This window comes from Passer domesticus, chromosome 3 (assembly GCF_036417665.1).
Source record: "Passer domesticus isolate bPasDom1 chromosome 3, bPasDom1.hap1, whole genome shotgun sequence".
Taxonomy (NCBI): domain Eukaryota; kingdom Metazoa; phylum Chordata; class Aves; order Passeriformes; family Passeridae; genus Passer; species Passer domesticus.
Window position 1 is genome coordinate 66,314,835 of NC_087476.1, and position 12,039 is coordinate 66,326,873.

The 12,039-nt window shown below is 37.9% G+C and overlaps 1 protein-coding gene across 2 annotated transcripts in view; it reads left to right on the forward strand.

Annotated features, from left to right (window-relative positions):
* Positions 1-12,039, forward strand: part of ADGB (androglobin) — a 174,613-nt gene that overhangs the window by 131,146 nt on the left and 31,428 nt on the right. For both annotated transcript variants that reach the window (XR_010358818.1, XR_010358819.1), the window contains one exon: positions 5,092-5,222. The gene's annotated coding sequence lies outside the window, so the exon portion shown is untranslated. The remainder of the gene's footprint in view (positions 1-5,091; positions 5,223-12,039) is intronic.

Here is a 12,039-nt window from a genome sequence, read left to right on the forward strand (position 1 = left end):
TTTGGCACAGCCTTGTATTATCAGATTCCTGAAAACTTCAGCCTAAAGGCAGGTGGTCTTAAACAACTTATTTTCTACTGAAATATTTAAGGATGATTTTAAACAAGAGCCTTAGCTTATAGTGTGTTTTATAGGCAAGGAAAACAGGAGAGCTGTCCCAGGCCATATTTTGCTGCAGTGCTTGCTTGGTGAGTCTGTCTGTGTAATTTCAGAACTGCTGATTCATTTCCAGGCTTTGAAACTAGTGACCCCAAACACAACCCTTTTCTAACATGAGGAACATTTTTTTAATGGTATGTAGACAAAATGACATGTTAATGTAAATCATCAGACTTAAGCTAGAGTTAATCTGATTTGCTTCATGGAAGGCAAAACAAGCAAATTCCTTCAAGGCTGTTCTTCCAATTCAGACTCCAGTCAGAGCCTCTTTCTGGAGCTACTGTCAGCAGCGGTCAGAAAATAATTGTGCTTCAGCATGGAGAGTGTAACAGCTTACCAGAGCAATGCCTGGCCCATCCTTCCACAGTCTAAACCAGTGCACAAGGACAGTGCCAGAGCACTTGCCAGACCTCTCTCCTTCTCCATTATTGCTTTTGAGTTGGGGCATGTGCAGAATTCAGTGAGGCAGAAATATCTTCTTCCTCTCAACATTTTTTCCCTCTGGGGCAGCTAGTTAATGTCGGGGGAGAGGGTGAGAGTAGGGAGGGTGTGGGGGCCTGGAAATCAAGCCTGTGAGTCATACAGGGAAAGTTCAATAGAGGTCACACAGCTATATACCCGGGCTGAAAAGGGCTGGTTGCTTGCTGATGAAAGAGTCTCTCATTGCTGGGGTGAACATACACAGTAATGTGGGATTCTGTAGTTGCACAGGAGGTTATGGTACGGAAACTGTGTTTCTGAAGCCAGATTAAAAACAGGTGTAGGGTGATGTAAAAGCATGGGATTGGTAAATTGCCTTAGATACATGGATATCTGAGCTAGTGCATGTGCACATACATGTGGGTTGCTTGAATTAGGAAAGGTTCAGCTAAGAAAATCCTTCAGTAAAGAAAATCCTTAGATGTGTCCCTTTGGTTTTGTTTGAATTCCAGTGCACTCTAGAACAATGTGTAGGGACTCAGCTGCTTCTCTCAGAGGTGTGAAGGGTACAGAGTTTACAACTTTAGATATTTCCAAATACAGAGAGATCTTGCAGAGTCACCTCTTGGCTTCCTATGGATGAGCTTCTGGATGGATGTACCAAATGCTTGGTCTAAACACAGCTAAGTATTTGATTAAAAACTACATTTTGGAGAAGAGAAAAAACTCCCAAGTAATTAACATCTAATAGAGTGCTCTTCTTCTAATTGCTGGCTACCAGTGAAGCTACCAGTGAAGCAAGTACTTGCAGCTAATTGTGATAAATCTGTCTTTGGAAAATAATCGATTAAAGTAATTTAAATTTAAGCAACCTAAGACTGGACCTTGGCTCCAGATATCAAATCCCTTTTCCCTATGCTTTCAGATTGTTGTAATTTAATCCTCCAGGGTGTATGTGATTTACCAGGCAAGAAAACCTATACCTTTCATTGATATCTTAACTGTTAATGTAGGGTACAGTTCATACTCTTCTGAAAACAAAATGTATGCAGTATATTCACTCATGAACAGAAGAATACTTTTTTCACTCGTCCATAGCCATCCATGTTTAAAATGATGGGAAAATAGACAGGAAAAGTAGAGAGGATAAAACTTTGAGGTTACTGTTTTGGAGTGAGTATTCCTGCCAGATGACTCAGAATTCAAGCTGCTGCTCACTTTGCAATGCCAAGTGAAAGTCAAGTACCAGCCTCACTGATGTGAAAGAGTAGACTGGACTGGACTGAAATATCTTGGTAAAAATCAAGGTGGACTTTTTAGTTGTACATTACCATCCCATAATATTTCTGAGCTTTCCTTCAAGAGATACATACTGTAAAACAAAGATAGAGCAAGAGAAAAGGCATACAGGGTCACTGCCTACAGTTTTTAATAATAAAACATAGTTTGAATGGTCTACTATCCATCTTCCATAGCCTGCAGTTAACTTTGGTAGAGCATTAAGTATTTATCTGTGAACTTTAGAGTTCTGCCTGGACAGCATGATGATGCCCTGAAAGGAAACAGGTTTTTTTGACATTACTTCACATAAAATTCTTGTGAATCACCTAGGGAAAAGTAGTCTTTAAGAAACTGGGTTGGATGAAAAATTTATTTTCTCCAGATAAGCTGCTCTCTGGATATGGTTATCAATGTTACAGCTTCAAAATTGAAGGAGATATGATTTGGATCCTTTTATGAAATGATGTTTTCTTGTTTTGTTGGTTTGATTTTTACATAGCACAAAGGAATAATGTGATCTCAACACTTCAAAAATAGAGCAAAAACTTCTGAGTTCATGGAGCATTTTGCACAGTGAGCTTTGATTGCAGCAACAGAAGTAGAGATTTGGTGCTAGGGAAAAAATCCAACTCAAAACAACAACCTAAAAGTAAAAGTAATGAGATATATCCTTAGACCTCAGAAGCTGAGAAGGTCTTTAAGAACAGATTGGAAAAATATTAATCAGAAATGACAAGACTGAAGCTGAACCTGGGCACACACTGTGCCACTTCATAGAGTCCTTTCTAACCATCCCTTGTATTGTGCTATAACTTATGATAAAGCTTACATTTGAAAAGTACCCCACATATACTGCCTTTGTGGAAAGGTTAACTTCTAAATGGCTGAACCACAAGTGAAGTCTTTTTCTCCTAAGAAATTGAAAAATATTAAATTGATAATGATGTACTGAGTCATTCTTTCCACTGCACCATCAAATTACATGCTTGCATCTGTCAGCCATATGCCATTCCAGTCTTTCCTGTCTTGATTTCATTAATAGCACTGGGCCAAACCAGGCAGAATTCCTGTTTGTGTAGGCAGGTGACCTCTCTCATTAGTATCTTCTTGCTTTCTGTTTTAGTGAGTATAACCCCAATAATATGACATTTCAAAATCATATACTTCATTAATAGATGTAACTTAGTTCTTAGATGGCAGAAACAAAAATGCCCTCTTAATTTTCAGTTTCCTGATTCTTGCACCTTACAGGTACCCCATTTTTGCTGTATTCTTCCCAAGTTGCTTGTCCTGTACCTCATCCCATACTGTGGGACTGCTAATCTTAGGAGGAGCTTTGTAATATTGACAATGATTTTGTCTGACATGAATATGAACTGTATGCTTTGTCTGGAAATAATTATGCTACTGAATTGATCCTCTACTGAAGTGATGGCTTGACCTCCCTACTCTGAGTTGTTCCCTGAGAAAGCGCTGTGGGACACATGCGGGATGCTGGTTTTGTAAGGCTGGATGACAGTTCAGAGACGTGGCATATAATTGTTCTCTACAAAAAAAAAAAAAAAAAATCTCAATAGGACAGATATGCCAACAGACCTTTGCTGCTTTAATGAAAAGGCACCTAAATGTCTGCTGCTGGGCCCAGAAAGCTTTTGGAAGATAAAGCCCAGACTCTCTAATACCGATAAGCAATTTGGATATTATTGCATATTGCAACCATAGACTGGGGATAGGAGTAGTTTTGTTTGAATATCACTCTCAATTTTATCACCTTGCTAAGATGGCATTGTAGTGGGGTTAATTCTTAATCTTCCTCCTAAGTGTTTCTGAAGTTTTTCTCTGTGCCCATAATTATCATCTGGAAACCCTCAGACTGCCTTGTGAAAACCCTTGTGATTTGGACGGGTAGTCAGTAATTGCCCCACTGGTGCTTTGAGCTGTGGGGGATGGACCAGCCACCTGTAGGTTTCTGGTTCTTAAATATTTGGGAAGTGCTGAGAAGATGCAAGAAGGACAAAAGTCTTGACATGTACAAGAAAAAAAGTGGTGCACTGCTGCAAAAATTGTGGTGCAATGAGGAAGCTCTTTATAATATTGTTCAGAGGTCTAAGTCATGCTACCCTAAGACACTTCCTCCACAAGTGAAAATAAAGGGCTTTTATCTACTGAATGTCATTTATGACAGAGGACTCAAAATGGAGTTCTTTTTCCTGTTTATGTTTAAATTGTTTTGTTTACTGAAGGGGCTGCTTTTTCCGAAATTGTGGTTTTCCTGACCTGTCTTAATGTTCAACGTAGTTCTCTGGCTTTATAGTCTCTTCACATTAACTCTACGGTAAAGTTAATATGATAGAATGACATTGTGCCAGAACCCCTCAACATTTTTTTAAAATTTATTTTCAAAAACGTATTCAAAACCACAAAACAAACCATATTGCTCTCAAAAGAACCGGGACATTCAATCATTTCAAGACTCATTCAACTGATATGGAGGTGAGTTGTTTTGCTCTAGGAGTGTATTTTGAAAAGACCTAGTCTCCACTTAAACAAATTTTTTATATCCTTTCTCAGTCCTCAGTTTCACCACTGACAATGCTTTTTCCCGGCATCGAGGATTTGGCTGAGAGAGATTTACAGTTCTTTCCCAGAACAGAGTAGATATTTGGCCCTCCTATCTAAGTCTTTATTTGCATACTGACTACTTCTGGTTTGGGAGTCTTTAGGCTCTTTGAGAGGAAATGTTATTATTTTTTTCCATTTGTATCTCAATTTTATTTTTATCTCAGGTTTTATTCATGTTTATCCAGGGCTGTTTCACCAGGAAGAAAATGTTGACTTTAAATTTCCGTTTGCTGCAGGAATGCACTTTAAAAATCCCTTTAACAACAAATGCCAGTTCCTTTGAAATTATATTTCCCAACTGTTGTTTAATTTGCAAAAGAAATAAAGCCTCCAAAGGTAGATAAAAAAGTTCTAATTCTTTCAGCAGAACTAACAGATTTTCCAATCTGAAAGGTGGTCAATTCTATTTGAATCAGTTCCATTTCAGCATTTCTACTTAATATAACCAAACTGACAGAAAAATTATTTATTTGATGCTTGAAATGATAGGTATAATATTTTTTTTTTCTAGCAGAAAAATAATTCCCTTGTACTCTGCTCACTAGTTTAGGAAAAGGCTTTGTGGTGCTGTCTTGCTATCTTGATGCGAGTCCCTGGACTCTGTTTTAGGTATGGACCCCCAGCCACTGAGAGCTCTTGGTGCTCTTCTTTGCTGCAGAGAAGATGGAGGGAATGGATTTGCTCAGAGCACGTTGCTCATGGTATTGGAACGAGCAGCTGGAGTGAGGTCTTATCTACAGGTGGGATTATATTATTTGTATATATAGATATATGTTGGAAGAGAATAAACCGCTTTTACCACTTTTAGTTGGGCTAGTGTCACTTGTACAAGTGCCTACAGTGCTATCATTTAGAAGCAAGCCAGTAATATTACTATACTATTTATGAGCTACCTCAAAAAGTGTGGATTTTCTGTGACGTTGCTAGAACATTTGTATTCAAGTGCTGTGTAAGAGTGCCTTTCATCATGAACAAGTAAATGCCAGACTAAATCATGTAAGAATTACAGAAAGTTCAATGCTCATAATGGCCTCATATGCTCGTAAACTGAGTTATGTTAATTGGATGGAGTTTCCTAAGAGGACAGAACAGGAGAGCTGGGAAGAATCTCAACTGAGCTAGTATTGAATCAATGCCCAAGTGGCTTGAATAGGCACTGAGATAACAGTGTCAGAAGCAAGGGAAAGATTTCTAGCATCTGCTAATGAGTTAAGAAAAAACTGTAGAATCATCACACAGAATCTAAGCTGGTTTCAGAAGATTTTTTCAGAAGAAATAAAATTTTATTGGGATAGTTTTTGTCTCAGTTTGTATCTGGAGACCATATGTGCTTCTTTCCTTCAGCTGTTTAGTGTTGATTTGATGGTGTGTGATGATATTCCTGAAGTTACTTGATTAACTTGGACTGAACCCATCTTGCTGCCCTTTCGTCTATTTATAGAAGTACCTATGTTATTGTTTCATTGCAAATTAGCCAACAGAAATATTAATAGCATAAAGACTTCTGTCTCTATCACAGTCAGGATTTCAGTTGGGTCAAATCTATCACCAAAACCATTGGAGAATGTACATCAAAGAAATATACCTTCTCTCATCCCCAGCTTATCACTGGCCTTGAAGGAGTCACTCATTCCATGAATAGGATTTCTAGAGGACAGTGGCAGGGATACTAGACAGCTTCTCTGAACCACTGTAAGACTCCAACCAGAGGAAATGCACTTCAGAGTGCTGAGACTGGTGATGTCTTTTCTTTTTACTACATACCAGTGACTTCCTGCTCACAGCTGTCTCCTGAGAGGGTTGGGAGCTGTACATCCAGCCCCTCCCTGGACACACAGCACGTGTGTTGTGCAGTACATAGTCTCAGATAAAACCTTTTCCCCTTTGTAAGTGACAGACAAGGGCAAGATAGAAATACACTCATTAGCATAGGGGAGTAGGCTGCATACATCTATATAAGTTACTGTCAAGTTCTATACGTGCTGCCTCAAGTGCAAGGGGCAGTAGGAAACTGAAAACATAGTTGAATAGATATTCATCCTAGAAATGTGGCTTCCTGGTACTTCATGTCTATAAAGACTGGAATATTCCTGAAATTTTCCAGCTTTTCTAGCATTTGCACAGGTAACACAGACAATGGAAAAAAAAAAGTCTTGTTTCATATACCTGTAGCTTCTTCTCCACTGAGGAGGCTGCAGATAATGAAGTAATGTGGAAAAGAGGAGGATTTCAAGAGGAGCATTACATGTGGGAAGGGCTTCTGCCCTTAAACCAGTTCAAGAGAAAGACCAAAGTGCTTGAGCATCAGGGTTTGCCAGGATACTAAGGCAGGAAGAGAAAAATATGTGGGATGGAAATTGCAACAGTGTAATGAAATCTGAGTACAGATTTATGGCATGAAAGAATATTAACTGTCTCCTTCCCACATCCATTTCCTTCCTTCTCCCTCCACTCTTTTATTTGTGGAAAACTCCTGTCTTCTCTTTTGATCTCAGACTAACGTATCCATGTGAAAACTGGCCTAGCAAGGGTCCCTGGAACATCTTTGGTTTAGAATTGTGCTCTGTGAGGTTTTGTACGTGCTATTTGGTAGGACAGTGCTAACAACAGTATAGACGATCACGTCAGTGCTCCCAGGAACAGTCTCAAGAATTATCTAATTAACAAGGACAGAGAGCACTGGTATTTACTTTCTACGATTCTTTACTGGGTGTTCCTGGGGAGCTGCAGTGAAATGACAGAAGCTCGACTGGTATTTAGCAACCAAAAATCTGATTGTCAATTGCCAAGAGGAAACTGCAGTGAAAGAATTACAAGAGATTCCTTTTCTTTTAAAATCTCTTCATCTGTTACATGCCTGGTTTTGTAGAGATGATATTCATGATACCTCCTTCTTGAAAAGCTGTTGGTTGTCATAAACAGTATTTATTCTCAAATCCAGATAAACTGTTATTCTATATCTGTAGTTCAGATGTATCTGAATTAATCTGGAAATATGATGCCATGCATCTTAATATGACAATAGAAAAAAAGGCTACAAGTCAGACTAGGGAATTGGCTAACTATCCTAGCCTAGTGGCCACAAATGGAGGCATGTGGGAAAGTGAAAAGAGTAGGAACATGGGTAATCCTGAATATTCTCCCAGGTACAGCTATTATTGTCTTATGGAATGTTGTAAAATTAACCTTTATCCTTTTGTTTGCTTACAACCTGGCTCCAAATTGCTTTCTTTAATGCTTCATTTGTTTTATTGGCAAAGAGGGCAAACTAGTGATGCCTTTTTAACCCGTTCATGAACATCAAGATTTTGTACACCTCTACCATAACCTGCTTTTTTCATCTCTTTTTGTAGCTGAGCTGTCCAGTCCTCATATTCATGTTCTTCATTGCTTTCCACCTCTGAATCTGTTCCAGGCTCCCACAAGAGATGCGGAGATTGCACTCATGATCTCATAATGCTCATGAACCAAATGAGCCATGGCATCGTCATATATTTTTTTTCTCTGTTTATCACCCAATAGTGCCTAATCTTTAAGTTTTTAAGCACTGCAAAGAATTGAGCTGGTGTGTTCATGGAACTTCCTATTATATTTGTATAGATATATCCTGTGTTTCTATTTCTGTCATAGTCTCAAGATACCACTTGTGAGTGGTAATGGCCAGCAAAATGGTAAGGACCATCATTTATACATGAAGCTGGAATTGTGCTTTGTCTTCTGTGCGTCCTTTATTATCACCTACACTGAATTTCCTCTGCTCCTTTATTGTCCACTCAGCTCTTTGGCCCTGCTGTTTTTCTGTTGGCCCTCATTCTTAATAACTTAATATTAATAAAATAAAAAAAACTTTCTCACTCCATTTTTCACCTTCTCTCAGGTGCTTCACCAGGATGGAAATTAGCACAAATTCTGGTAGAACCATTAGTCAGCAAAAAATGACCATTTACTTCCATCTTGAGTTTCTACTTTCAAATTATTATCTGTCTATGCTGGCACATTCATCCTTTATGCTGTACTTGCTTGTTTTTTCCAATTGAGTTAGATATCCTTTTGGAAATAGAAGTAGTTCTTTTCAGCTTTATAAGACTTTTCTACAGAATTTCTTGCCCCCTTCAAAATATAGTTTTTCAAGGCATAGTTTTTCTTCAAAGCCCTATCGACTCCTGAATTTGATCATTCAGATGATTATTATTTCTGGGTTTTTTTTATTTGAAGTTGCCATTTACTTGCCCACTACAGGTCAAGAGGCCTGAAGTTCCTTTGAAACATTAAAAAATGACATCACATTTTTCATGGTCGTCTCATACTGATGCAATGAGAGGCTGCACACTATCCTTGGTAATTCAGTTATTTCATCCTTGAGTTCCTTTAAAGCTCCTGGGTGAATACCATCTGGACTTGGCAATTTGTTAAGTTCATTTTCTGAATTTGTTTCATAACTTATTCTACAGTTACTTCAATTTCAGACAGCTCCTCTGAGTCACTCATTTAAAAACAAACTCCCTCAAAAGACCCCCAACCTTTTTTTTTTGTTTGTTTGTTTGGGGTTTTTTGTTTTTGTGGGGGTTTTTTTTGTTTGTTTGGTTGGGTTTTTTTGGTTTTTTTTTGTGTTGTTGTTGTTTTTGTTCTGGGAATATGGGAATCTTCCCAGCTTCTCCCAGGGTGAAAAGCTGTGCAAGAAATTACATCTTCTCTTCATGCATTTCTGCTCTTACACTATTATCAATTGACTTTGCAATCAATTTATATCTCTGTGGATGTATTACTTTTGTCAATTGTGCTTTGAAACATTTATGTCTGCCTCACTGTGTGTTTAGGTTTTAGTCTGTAGGAGTTCATGATCTTTTATTCTGTTTGTTCACATCTTCCACTTTCTAAGGACTACCCTTCTTAAAGTATCAGCTAGAAATATTGAACTCTTTTTGCTCTCTTTCTCAAGGATTTCTCTGTAGATGATATTTATTGCCCCCATGCTTTCAGTATTGTGATTTTACACAACTTTGAGTATGTGGATGTGATTCTTGTCTTTACCAAGTTTTTCTTTAATTTTACGAAGAGTTTTGGCTTTTTGCAAGTAATTTTTCTGGCATAAGGAAGAAAAGTTTTTTTCTTTTTTTCAGCTCTGAGTGATCAGGTCAGGGATTCCTTGTTTATTTACCTGGAAGCTTATTTTGAATATCAGCTACAGCTATGCACCCACTAAGATGTGCCTTAGAGGTGCACACCTCCATGTGCTCATTGAACATCGTAAAATAAATAAGAAAAAGCAACAACAAAACAAACAAACAAAAAAAAAAAAAACAACCAAAAAATCAAAAACCACCAGAAAAAAACCCCACACCAAAAACCACAAAACCCACCACATATATGCACAGCCATATATGTATATACAAGTATTTTATGTATATATGAAACATGCATACACAAGAATGAAAGAGAAATTCTGTTGTGTTCTGAATCTGTAGCAACATATGAAACAATCTGGCTAAATCTGGATCATTTTTATGGCTTCATATAGTAGAGTTCCCAATGTGCTTGTTCCATAACCTTTTACATTTTTTTTCTGTAAATGTCTCTCACTGGGTTGCAGTGACTGTAGTGAACAGTTCAGATACCTCATAGTTGCTAAGCACCAAGCAGGCCTTTAGTAGAAGGGAAAAGATAAGTGTGCAAATTTAAATATACACAAGAAATTGTATTGATCCCTAACTACATTATTTGCTTTGAAATTATATGATTTTGTCATTCTAAACCTGCCCTTTACTTCCTTTGGCTGCATATGGCATGTCTTGGAGCATATCTTTACAGGGATCTTAACATAAATCTAAGGTGACTCAGAGAGGCTTCCTCCTTATAAATTAACAATTTTTATCAGTTACTAAGAAACACAATCAGTATTATCTGCTGGTAGCAGCTCTCTGCACGTGGGCATCCTGAAATATTGACATCATTTGAACTATAAGGGTTCTGTGCAATTATATTTTTAAGGCTGATTAAAACACTAGGAGAGTTATATATTAGTTTTAAATGTTATTAATAAAAGCAATTAAAACCCTCTCACTGTATGTCTGCCTTCCTGATGCTATGAGTCCAATTGATTTGTATGAACATCATTGTGTACTATACATTTATCCTAGTCTACCTGGGAAAGATGAGAAAAATTCTTAGTAATGAGATGGATAAAGGAAGACATGATGCTACCTTCTTAGCGATGACAAGTTTTACATCAAATGCTTTGATCCTATGGGCCCACTGCAGTGAGCTTTGAGCCCTGTCTGTGCACTGAAAGTGCTCAGAATGCATCACAAAACAAATCAAAAAAGGTTCACCTGCCAAAATCAACTTTTTTTCCTTTTTTTAAAAATTCAGATTGCGTTGAAAGGCTTAAGCTGAGGAAGGTCAAAAGACAGTTTGGTTGTGATAAGGTTGAGGCATTTTAGTTCAATTTTATCTAGCAATCTCATCTCTTACACTCAATGTTAAAAGTTCTATTTTAACGTTTGATCCAGCTTTTAATGCCGTGTTGTGCCATGACCAGAATAGTAGGCAGGGTGTCACGCAGAGGACACCCGCTGCAGGCACCCCTCTGAGAGCAGTGCCAAACCAAAGCAAATATGCCTGAGTCCCTCCAGCTACTGCTGTCATCCAAGAAGAAGGAATATGATTGTTCCCTGCAAATATGTCTTGACACAATATGACCAGCACTTCCATGTGCATACACTGTATTATATAATACAGTGTGTAGACATTCATAGCAAACTTTGCAATCATTGTCATATTTTCTTTTCCTTGATCAGATGTTGATTTACACGGTCTTTCTGATCTTTTTTAGTAGTGGTAGAATCATAACTTAACATTTCTTTTGGGTTCTAATTTTAATACCAGCATAAATGCTATTGCAAGTAATAGTTTATTTTTCAGTGAGGTTGTTTAATTTTGTGTTGCACGCCTTAATTCCTTGCAGCTGTTGATAGAGTGGTGAGAAACTGTGATAGCATTTTCAGCCTCTTGAGTAAGACTTTTAGTGAGGTTAAATTTGCCTTCTTATTTATAAGAAGCACTACATATGGTGAAATAGGATTTATTTTGCCTGAACCTTGTTCTCTGAAACAAGTCTAGACGAGTTGGCTTGGACATATGTAGCTGATGCAGAGAGGAAAGTTCTTTCAACTCATGAGCCCTCCCATGCATGGAGCCTGCTCCTTTAGATGTGACAGATTGTCCTGTGGAGCAGGCTTTGTTTCTTCACTGGCTACATATCCAGCTCATAAATGGCTTTATGATTGGTGCAAAAAATCAGAAGTGTAGTTGAAGGATTAGGAGTTCTGATAGGATTAATCTATGAAGGTATATCCAAAGACCTCTACTTTCATTTACTAGCCAAGCAATACTATTTACTCACGTGTGGGGTAATGCTATACTGTCTTCTTACCTTTGATCTGTGCAAAAACACAGTTACCCATTGCTCTCCATGTATAATTCACAAAAGACTTCCTTATAAGCTGCATCTTGTTGTGTCAGCCATATCAACTAGCAAGCAATTATTATTTGCTGAAT